A 12,145-nucleotide genomic window follows, 5' to 3' on the forward strand; every position below is an offset into this window, starting at 1 on the left:
GCAAAGTTTCACTTTCTAAGTCTCGCCTTATGAGTAGGTAAATCGTGCACTGCATGTGCAAGGATCGTATTGGATCGTCACTTGTAAATACAGCGATGAGCTAATTCCCCATGATACCCTGTTTCATAGCTTGTTTGTTCGTCTCTGGAACGAAGTACATAATTGATTCTGCGTATCAGGGAACCGTCAGTTTGTAGCTTTGTGAAGATACGTTGCGTTAGACGTCCACGCACATATCATGTAATTCGCTTAAATAACGCCGTTGATTTGCATACGCGGTGATGGCGCCAGATAGTGACCTACGATGGAATCCATAGGATTCACATCAGGCGACTTTGATCGCCGAAACTTCAACGTGAGTTCAATATAATGCTCTTCAAACCACTGTAGCACGGGTCTGACTCCGAGACACGGAAAATTATGCTGCTGAAAGATGACTTCGCCATTGGACAAGACCTCAATCATGAACGAATTCAGGTGGTTCGCATTTGTTAGAGCGTCTTTGACTACTAACACAGGTCCCATGCAGGCACAGGAGAATGCCTCCCATGGCATAATACTGGCCCCACCAGCATAGTCCGTGGCGCGCCGCACATTTCGAGCCATTTGTGGAGACGGCCACCGACCTAGAGTGTCGAAAATACGATTCACCCGAAGAGCCGAAGGTCCCGTGTCCACTGTAACATATGAACATGCAGCGGTGGTCTTCTGTGGAGCTCCCAATAATGTACTAGGAACGGTGTGGTCTGAAACAATTACACGTACAGGAGCATTGTGCTCGTTCGGCAGAGATGCTACATATCACCATCTATCCTATTTTCAGAACAGACAAGCCTCCGAACTCCACGTTCTGTGGAGAAGTCTTGGATATCCAACCACTTAGCGCCTGGTGGTAGTTTCACTGCCCTTATACCTACACTCCTGGAAATTGAAATAAGAACACCGTGAATTCATTGTCCCAGGAAGGGGAAACTTTATTGACACATTCCTGGAGTCAGATACATCACATGATCACACTGACAGAACCACAGGCACATAGACACAGGCAACAGAGCATGCACAATGTCGGCACTAGTACAGTGTATATACACCTTTCGCAGCAGTGCAGGCTGCTATTCTCCCATGGAGATGATCGTAGAGATGCTGGATGTAGTCCTGTGGAACGGCTTGCCATGCCATTTCCACCTGGCGCCTCAATTGGACCAGCGTTAGTGCTGGACGTGCAGACCGCGTGAGACGACGCTTCATCCAGTCCCAAACATGATCAATGGGGGACAGATTCGGAGATCTTGCTGGCCAGGGTAGTTGACTTACACCTTCTAGAGCACGTTGGGTGGCACGGGATACATGCGGATGTGCATTGTCCTGTTGGAACAGCAAGTTCCCTTGCCGGTCTAGGAATGGTAGAACTATGGGTTCGATGACGGTTTGGATGTACCGTGCACTATTCAGTGTCCCCTCGACGATCACCAGAGGTGTACGGCTAGTGTAGGAGATCGCTCCCCACACCATGATGCCGGGTGGTGGCCCTGTGTGCCTCGGTCGTATGCAGTCCTGATTGTGGCGCTCACCTACACGGCGCCAAACACGCATACGACCATCATTGGCACCAAGGCAGAAGCGACTCTCATCGCTGAAGACGACACGTCTCCATTCGTCCCTCCATTCACGCCTGTCGCGATACCACTGGTGGCGGGCTGAACGATGTTGGGGCGTGAGCGGAAGACGGCCTAACGGTGTGCGTGACCGTAGCCCAGCTTTATGGAGACGGTTGCGAATGGTCCTCGCCGATACCCCAGGAGCAACAGTGTCCCTAATTTGCTGGGAAGTGGCGGTGCGGTCCCCTACGGCACTGCGTAGGATCCTACGGTCTTGGCGTGCATCCGTGCGTCGCTGCGGTCCGGTCCAAGGTCGACGGGCACGTGCACCTTCCGCCGACCACTGGCGACAACATCGATGTACTGTGGAGACCTCACGCCCCACGTGTTGAGCAATTCGGCGGTACGTCCACCCGGCCTCCCGCATGCCCACTATACGCCCTCGCTCAAAGTCCGTCAACTGCACATACGGTTCACGTCCACGCTGTCGCAGCATGCTACCGGTGTTAAAGACTGCGATGGAGCTCCGTATGCCACGGCAAACTGGCTGACACTGACGGCGGCGGTGCACAAATGCTGCGCAGCTAGCGCCATTCGACGGCCAACACCGCGGTTCCTGGTGTGTCCGCTGTGCCGTGCGTGTGATCATTGCTTGTACAGCCCTCTCGCAGTGTCCGGAGCAAGTATGGTGGGTCTGACACACTGCTGTCAATGTGTTCTTTTTTCCATTTCCAGGAGTGTATTTTCGTAGGTTTTCACGACAGTAGCGCGTCAACATTCTTTCAGCTTTGCCGTTTTCGAGATATTCATTCAAAGGCTCTGCGTAGTAATAATAATATCTTTGTCAAAGTCGCTTATCTCAGTGGATTTCCCCATTAGCAGCCCATATCTTCGCTAGGGTGATCCGCCGGCCATATCTGCTCAGCCTACATAGTTTTGCTATGCGTCGCTTGTCCGCAACGCTGCAAGGCGGCATCCAACGACGAGATGGGCGGTGGTCATAATGTTTTGGCTTATCAGTTTATAAAGCATCTAAACTTTATAACTTATCTGACTAAAAGGAAAGCAATAAACGCATCGCAAGATGTGGCACGATCATGTAGTGACGAAGCTCTTCAATTTCATTCAGCTTGCAGTTCCTTTGGTAGATTGCTCATGTCATTCCAACACTCTCTGAAGGAAAATGTAGGCTGATTAATCTTAAATGACAATGAAACTGCTTTCAGAAATCAGGTTATTTATTACAAAGTTTGATGCCAGATCAGACATATGCTAATTATGGACAATCTTATACTAATTTAGTTTCAAATGTACAAGCAAAAGAGGGGCTTGTTTCTCTGATTTAGTATTGGAATTCAACACGAAAGTCTTCTTCATAGTTTCGGGATAATTATATAGTTTAGAATGTTCTATGGATTTGCACTCTCACAGGGAGTTCAGAGAGGCAGAAATTAGCGAGAGGGGAAATCCCATCGTCCCGAACCTCAATAAATTCTACAGATACACGGATTATTCATTTCATACAATGACTATTCGTGATCCATATACTCACAGGACTCAATTCGCTCAAGATAAGGAGCTTATAGATATTGAATTTAATTAATGAAACGACAAAATATAAAAAAAAGCAGGCAAAAGCAATACAAAAGTCTCAAAAATGAGATTGCCAGAAAGTGCAAAATGGCTAAGAAGGGATGGCTAGAGGACAAACGTAAGGATGTATAGACACATATCACTAGAGTTAAGATTGATACTGCCTACAGAAAAATTAAAGAGGCCTTTGAAAAGAAAAGAACCAGTTGTATGAATATCAAGAGCTCAGATGAAAGGCATGATGGAAGTACTGTGGAGCATCGTCCCGCCTGCAGGTGAATTCCACACTGTCAGTCTCCAATAGCGACAGGAGCCAATTTTCCAGCATGTCCAGATACGCGTGTACTGACCAATCTCTTCGCAAAAGAAAAGGGAACCGTAACGTTATCTTTACACGGTGAGGTTGCATGGAGCACATTAATTTTTGGTGAATCTCGAATGTGCTGCACGATAGCGTGGGGATTCTCTGCCCCATAAACTCGCATGTCGTACCTGTTCACTGGACCGCTCACAAAAAGTGTTGCTCCTTCACTGAAGATGAGTTAATCACAAAACGCATAGTGTTCCGTAATTTACTGCAACTGTGCCTAAAACTCAAATCGTCTGACATTGTCTTCGGCAGGCAGGGATTGTAGCTGTTGCAAGAGGTAAGGCTTTAACTTCAGTCGCCTCCTTAAGATCACAAACAGTCAATCAAGTTATGATCAACTCTGCGGCTCTGTTAGTCGACTTATGTACTCTACGAGCGAAAGCCGCCCGTAGGCAGTCAACCGTTTCTTCACTCACTTACCCTTGCAAAAGAATCCTCAAGCTTTAACAGTACATATTATCGCCGAATGGAGCGGGAAGTTGATGGATCTTTGTTGAACTTTGTTCTGAAGTGCCGTTGCACTATTACGGTAGGCTGACGTGAATGCATTACAGACACAACATACGCTTCTCGCCGCCTGTAGTCATCTTGCCTAACTGCTCACTGCAGCACTCTTGTGGCAGAAATTTGAAGTAAGGCTGCAACAGTAGAAAATAATTGATTTTTTTCTGTATGAATGTTGTGACAATATTTCAATTAATGTACCTGTAGTGAACTTGTGAAATTGCTTCTGGGAAATATAATAACTTGTAATATCGTTATGATGAGAGGGGTCCGTTATTACAACACCTCCTTCATAAATTTATGTTTCCCTGACCTATTCTCTTTCATTATTTCTGTTAGATACATTTTTGTCTGTCACTTGGCGATGATTGCAGAAGGATTTTCAGCTGGATATTTTTCATTTTATCTTCAATTTAATTATTGGAATCAACAGCCTCATTTTGCTTTAGTGCAGTAATTTGGATGAGATTTGAAAATGAGACATAGCTTCCAATCAGAGGAAGTCACTTTCTTTCTGTCTCTCGGGGTTATGGAAGAGTTTGTTGGTTTCTTTGTGCCTGCCTGGCAGCAATAAGTCTCAACGGCAGAATGAGCCTTCCCGCCATTTCTAAAACTGATTTCTTTGAGTGGCTGTATAGAAGCCCGTGCAGAAATTTCTAGATCTTTCTCGTATCTTTCTCTGTTGGGAAAGAAGAACCTAGGGGCAACGGTTGCCCTCGATTTTCCAGCTGCTCTGGTAGGCTTAGCGGCTCACGCTTTTCAACAGGCGCTGTGGTTGGTCAGATGCCTCCCGTCTATAATGAAGTCGCTCTGGACACAGTGTCTGGGGAAGGATTGTGCATTTTCGTTACAGAGACATTAGGATGCGAGCAGCCGGTCAGTACAAACTACTGATGGGGTGTAAAGTTACAAACTAAGTAAGGTTCAGATTACGCGGTATCAGCACAAAAAGAAGTCGGAAACTATCAAGTTTACTTATTTTCCTTTGTGTGCGAAGTTTAATCACTTCATATGGAACTTAAAGTTCTGAAGTCAAGTTGTTGTGTTGGCTTGAGCTAAGCCACGTGGTAGTACTACGAAATCGGTGATTAATTTTGCACTACTTCTCCCCTGCGATACTCATATGCAACTAGGTGACCAAAATGGTAATTCCGTTTGTTCTACATTCATTGCTGAGCGATTTTGAAGCAGCTCTCCATGCTACTCTATCCCATGTAAGCTTCTTCATCTCCGAGTAACTACTGCAACGTATATCTTTCTGAATATGTTTAGTGTATTCATGACTTGGTCTCCCTCTACAATTTTTACCCTCCACGCTGTCCTCCAATACTAAACTGATGATCCCTTGATGCCTCAGAACGTGTCCTACCAACTAATGCTTTCTTCTAGTCAAATTAAGCCACAAATTCCTCTTCTCCCCAATTCTGTTCAGTACCTACTCATTAGTTACATGATCTACACATCTAATCTTCAGCATTCTTTTGTACCACCACTTTCCGACCATGTTTCACTTCCATAGATAGCTCCACTCCAAACAAATATTTTAAGAAAAGACTTCCTGACACATCTATACTCGATGTTAACATACTTCTCTTCTTCAGAAACGCTTTCCCTGCCACTGCCAGTCTACGTTTTATACCCTCTCTACTTCGACCATCATCAGTTATTTTGCTCCCCAAATAGAAAAACTCATTTATACTTTAAGTGCTTATTTCCTAATCTGATTCCCTCAGCATCACCCGACTTACTTCGACTACATTACATTATCCTCGCTTTGCTTTTGTTGATGTACGTCTTATATCCTGTTTCCAAGAAACTGTCCATTCCGCTCAACCGCTCTTCCAGATCCTTTGCTGACTCTGACAGAATTACAATGTCGACAGCAAACTTCAAAATTTTTATTTATTCTCAATGGGTTTAGATTTCTAATCCAAATTTATCCTTTGTTTCCTTTACTGCTTGCTCAGTATATAGATTCAACGACATCAGGGCAGGCTACAGCCCTGTCTCACTCCATTATCAACCACTGCTTCCCTTTCGTGCCCTCGACTCTTATAACTGCTATCTGGTTTCTGTACAAATTGTAAATAGCCTCTCGCTACCTGTAATTGAAGCCGGCCACCTTCAGAATGTGAAAGAGAGTAATCCAGTCAACATTTTCAAAAGCTTTCTTTAAGTCTATATGTCTAAACGTTAGTTTGCCTTTTCGTAATCTACCTTCTAAGATAAGTCGTAGGGTCAGTTTACCTCACGTGTTCCAACATTTCTACCGGTTTTTCCCTTTGTCTGCAGTGATTCGCGTTAGTATTTTGCAGCTGTGACTTATTAAATTGATAGTTCGGTAATTTTCACAAGAGTCTACACTTTCTTTCTTTGAGATTGGACTTATTATATTCTTCTTGAAGTATCTATCTACATCTACATCTACATCCATACTCCGCAAGCCACCTGATGGTGTGTGGCGGAGGGTATCCTGAGTACCTCTATCGGTTCTCCCTTCTATTCCAGTCTCGTATTGTACGTGGAAAGAAGGATTGTCGGTATGCTTCTGTGTGGGCTCTAATCTCTCTGATTTTATCCTCATGGTCTCTTCGCGAGATATACGTAGGAGGGAGCAATATACTGCTTGACTCTTCGGTGAAGGTATGTTCTCGAAACTTTAACAAAAGCCCGTACCGAGCTACTGAGCGTCTCTCCTGCAGAGTCTTCCACTGGAGTTTATCTATCATCTCCGTAACGCTTTCACAATTATTAAATGATCCTGTAACGAAGCGCGCTGCTCTCCGTTGGATCTTCTCTATCTCTTCTATCAAACCTACCTGGTGCGGATCCCACACTGCTGAGCAGTATTCAAGCATTGGGCGAACAAGCGTACTGTAACCTACTTCCTTTGTTGTCGGATTGCATTTCCTTAGGATTCTTCCAATGAATCTCAGTCTGGCATCTGCTTTACCGACGATCAACTTTATATGATCATTCCATTTTAAATCACTCCTAATGCGTACTCCCAGATAATTTATGGAATTAACTGCTTCCAGTTGCTGACCTGCTATTTTGTAGCTAAATGATAAGGGACCTATCTTTCTATGTATTCGCATCACATTACACTTCGCTACATTGATATTCAATTGCCATTCCGTGCACCATGCGTCAATTCGCTGCAGATCCTCCTGCATTTCAGAACAATTTTCCATTGTTGCAACCTCTCGATACACCACAGTATCATCTGCAAAAATCCTCAGTGAACTTCCGATGTCATCCACCAGGTCATTTATGTATATTGTGAATAGCAACGGTCCTATGACACTTCCCTGCGGCACACCTGAAATCACTCTTACTTCGGAAGACTTCTCTCCATTGAGAATGACATGCTGCGTTCTGTTATCTAGGAACTCCTCAATCCAATCACACAATTGATCTGATAGTCCGTATGCTCTTACTTTGTTCATTAAACGACTGTGGGGAACTGTGTCAAACGCCTTGCAGAAGTCAAGAAACACGGCATCTACCTGTGAACCCCATGTCTAAGGCCCTCTGAGTCTCGTGGACGAATAGCGAGAGCTGGGTTTCACACGCCCGTCTTTTTCGAAACCCATGCTGATTCCTACAGAGTAGATTTCTAGTCTCCAGAAAAGACATTATACTCGAACATAACACGTGTTCCAAAATTCTACAACTGATCGACGTTAGAGATATAGGTCTATAGTTCTGCACATCTGTTCGACGTCCCTTCTTGAAAACGGGGATGACCTGTGCCCTTTTCCAATCCTTTGGAACGCTTCGCTCTTCTAGAGACCTACGGTACACCGCTGCAAGAAGAGGGGCAAGTTCCTTCGCGTACTCTGTGTAAAATCGAACTGGTATTCCATCAGGACCAGCGGCCTTTCCTCTTTTGAGCGATTTTAATTGTTTCTCTATCCCTCTGTCGTCTACTTCGATATCTACCATTTTTTCAACTGTGCGACAATCTAGAGAAGGAAGCACAGTGCAGACTTCCTCTGTGAAACAGCTTTCGAAGAAGACATTTAGTAATTCGGCCTTTAGTCTGTCATCCTCTGTTTCAGTACCATTTTGGTCACAGAGTGTCTGGACATTTTGTTTTGATCCGCCTACCGCTTTGACATAGGACCAAAATTTCTTAGGATTTTCTGCCAAGTCAGTACATAGAACTTTACTTTCGAATTCATTGAAAGCCTCTCGCATAGCCCTCCTCACACTGCATTTCGCTTCGCGTAATTTTTGTTTGTCTGCAAGGCTTATCTATGGTTATGTTTGCTGCGAAGTTCCCTTTGCTTCCGCAGCAGTTTTCTAACTCGGTTGTTGTACCACGGTGGCTCTTTCCCATCTCTTACGATCTTGCTTGGCACATACTCATCTAACGCATATTGTACCATGGTTTTGAACTTTGTCCACTGATCCTCAACACTGTCTGTACTTGAGACAAAACTTTTGTGTTGAGCCACCAAGTACTCTGAAATCTGCTTTTTGTCACTTTTGCTAAACAGAAAAATCTTCCTCCCTTTTTTAATATTTCTATTTACGGCTGAAATCATCGATGCAGTAACCGCTTTATGATCGCTGATTCCCTGTTCTGCATTAACTGATTCAAATAGTTCGGGTCTGTTTGTCACCAGAAGGTCTAATATGTTATCGCCACGAGTCGGTTTTATGTTTAACTGCTCAAGGTAGTTTTCAGATAAAGCACTTAAAAATATTTCACTGGATTCTTTGTCCCTGCCACCCGTTATGAACGTTTGAGTCTCCCAGTCTATATCCGGCAAATTAAAATCTCCACCCAGAACTATAACATGGTGGGGAAATCTACTCGAAATATTTTCCAAATTATTCTTCAGGTGCTGAGCCACAACAGCTGCTGAGCCCGGGGGCCTATAGAGACATCCAATTACCATGTCTGAACCTGCTTTAACCGTGACCTTCACCCAAATCATTTCACAATTCGAATCTCCGTCAATTTCCTTCGATACTATTGCACTTCTTATCGCTATAAACACGCCCCCCCCCTTTCACTGTCCAGCCTATCTCTGCGGTATACATTCCAATCCGAGCTTAGGATTTCATTACTGTTTACGTCTGGTTTCAGCCAACTTTCTGTTCCTAGTACTATATGGGAGTTGTGACCGTTTATTAATGAGAGCAGTTCTGGGACCTTTCTATAGACGCTCCTGCAGTTTACTATAAGCACATTAATATTGTTATTCCTTGTTGCATTTTGCCTACTCCTGCCTTGCCGCGTCTCAGGAGGCGTCTTGTCGGGCCTAGGGAGGGAATTCTCTAACCTAAAAAAAAACCATGTGCACTCCACACGTACTCCGCTACCCTCGTAGCCGCTTCCGGCGTGTAGTGCACGCCTGACCTATTCAGGGGGACCCTACATTTCTCCACCCGATAGCGGAGGTCGAGAAATTTGCACCCCAGCTCTCCGCAAAATCGTCTGAGCCTCTGGTTTAAGCCTTCCACTCGGCTCCAAACCAGAGGACCGCGATCGGTTCTGGGAACGATACTACAAATAGTTAGCTCTGATTCCACCCCGCGAGCGAGGCTTTCCGCCTTCACCAACTCCACCAACCGCCTGTACGAACTGAGGATGACCTCTGAACCCAGACGGCAGGAGTCATTGGTGCCGACATGAGCAACAATTTGCAGTCGGGTACACCCAGTGCTCTCTATCGCCGCCGGTAGAGCCTCCTCCACATCTCGGATGAGACCCCCCGGCAAGCAGACAGAGTGAACACTGGCCCTCTTCCCCTACCTTTCCGCTAATTCCCTAAGGGGCTCCATCACCCGCCTAACGTTGGAGCTCCCAATAACTAATAAACCACTCCCCCCGTGTGCCTGCTCGGACCTTGCTGAAGGAGCAGCCACATGTCCACTCACAGGCAGAGCGGACGATGCCACACGACCAGCCTCCACATTGACCCTCCGCCTCGTGCGCGCGAACGCCGCTGAACCCGCCACTCCCCTTGGGGAGAGGGTGGCCCAACCGGGCCCGGTACCCGCGAAGATGTCTCGACAGCAGGGACAGTGGGTGAAGCATGTAACACCTGGGGTGTACCTTGCGACGCACCAGACTCCCCACTGCCGCTACACTCCGAGGCAGCAGCCTGAAGACGGCTGACCGCGGCCATCAACACGCTCAGCTGTTCGCGAAGAGTGGCCAGCTCCTCCTGCGTCCGTATGAAGGTATTTCGCCTGTCTCATACATCTTGCTTGCCAGATGGTAGAATTTTGTCAGGGCTGGCTCTCCCATGGCTGTCAGTAGTTCTAATGGAACGTTGTCTAATCCAGGGGCCTTGTTTCGACTTAGGTCTTTCGACTTACGTCTTGTTTAGACTTACGCCAAACTCTTCACGCAGTATCATATCTTCCATTTCATCCTCATCTACGTCCATTTCCAAAATATTGCCCTCAAGTACATTGACATTGTATAGATCCTATACACTCCTTCCATCTTCCTCCCGTTCTTTGCTTGGAACTGGTTTTTCATCTGAGGTGTTGATATTCATACAAGTCGTCCTTTTTTCTTCAAAAGGGCCAAAACCTCAGGAGCAGCACTAGGCGGGCCCGGACCATGAACGGAACGCTCGACACAGGACGGGCCTTGGAGAGCTGCCACAGATGGCAACCTAGTCGGGTGCGGACGTCCGAGGGAGCACCGGGCAAGAGACAACGCATTACAAGCAGTGCCAGGCGGTACCGGACGGCAAAGAGAGCACCCAGCGCCCTCGGGGCAGAAATACTGGACACGATCCTCCAATACGGCAGTCTCAGGTAGCACCAGAAGAAGGCAACGAGTTACGTGGCCCAAATATTGTGCCAGAGCGACATAAACATCCGGCAGTAGACCTGATTATTCCACATGTCAAGATCTCGCCGGGAAAGCCTGAAGAGTTACAAACTTGTAATTGTATGACCTGAGGCTGAAATGCATAGTTAGCGATTTTAGAAGACATTGTCTGTGTTTCATTAAGGTGCACGTCTTGTATATGGCACTATTGTTACTATTCAGAAATATCACGTTCATCACAGAAAGCAAGCTGTTCCTAATGCATAAAAATCGTGGCATCATCACTCCCTAAAGCTGCCCTTTTACCGATCACAACATTATTCTAATTCATGATTTATCTTTTTTTCTACAGATTCATTATGATTGTGTGTTTGTGATGACAGTTAATTTGTGGTGATTTCAGGATTAACTTCTACAGAAAAACGTATACATATTTATTCGCGGAAAGAAACTTGCTACTCAGTTGTTTCCTTTGTTTTTCGTAAACTGAGAATAAACGATGATTTCTAGAAGATAGCAACACTACAGTTGCTATATAAATGGGATCAGGCTTAACTTGATCAACTTGACGCTGTTCAAATTTCGCTTTATTCCGGTCTTCAGTCTATTACTTTGATAAAACTTCAAGAGTGGAATTTTCCTCGGATATTGTTTGTGCGCCATCTCGCCTATTCATCACCCGACGTAACGCCGCTGTCAGCTAAGAGGCAAGAACTCTCCTGACTTTGACTGAACGTAGTTAGACGCAGGTTTTTGAGCAGTGCGGTAACTCCTTGAGTGGAATGGATTCCCCCACCAGCTGTTGGCTAATTACTTACTTCCTGTCATCACAGTTCGGGATTGTCTGTATTCAGGGTGCGTGGGCTGATACACCGAACTGCGACAGATAGAACGTGGACAGGAAAATCTGGGGCTGATACATGATTGGCATTCATCACTTCATCCAGCCCCTCCCTGGTCATTATGTCACTCGAGTGCGCCGACACGGCATTTGATGAGTATTACCTAGAAGCAGAATACTTAGGCCTGTCGCTTTAGCGGAAAGGCACTGAGAGGTCAGAGAACCGGACGACGGGAACACAACACAGGTGCAAAAAATCGTTACTACTGTATGCCAGTGATTGTACTGGCATCAGAGCAGTGCCTCAGAGCAGCGCTAACGGAGAATAGTTTCCATGTCGACGTACATTCTGTTCAAGCCATGACTGAGGGTGGCTTATAACATTCCTAACCATTTCATTTGCTAAGACAGGAGGAAGGGCAGCGTCGGTCGTA

This window comes from Schistocerca gregaria, chromosome 5 (genome assembly GCF_023897955.1).
Source record: "Schistocerca gregaria isolate iqSchGreg1 chromosome 5, iqSchGreg1.2, whole genome shotgun sequence".
NCBI classification, from domain to species: domain Eukaryota; kingdom Metazoa; phylum Arthropoda; class Insecta; order Orthoptera; family Acrididae; genus Schistocerca; species Schistocerca gregaria.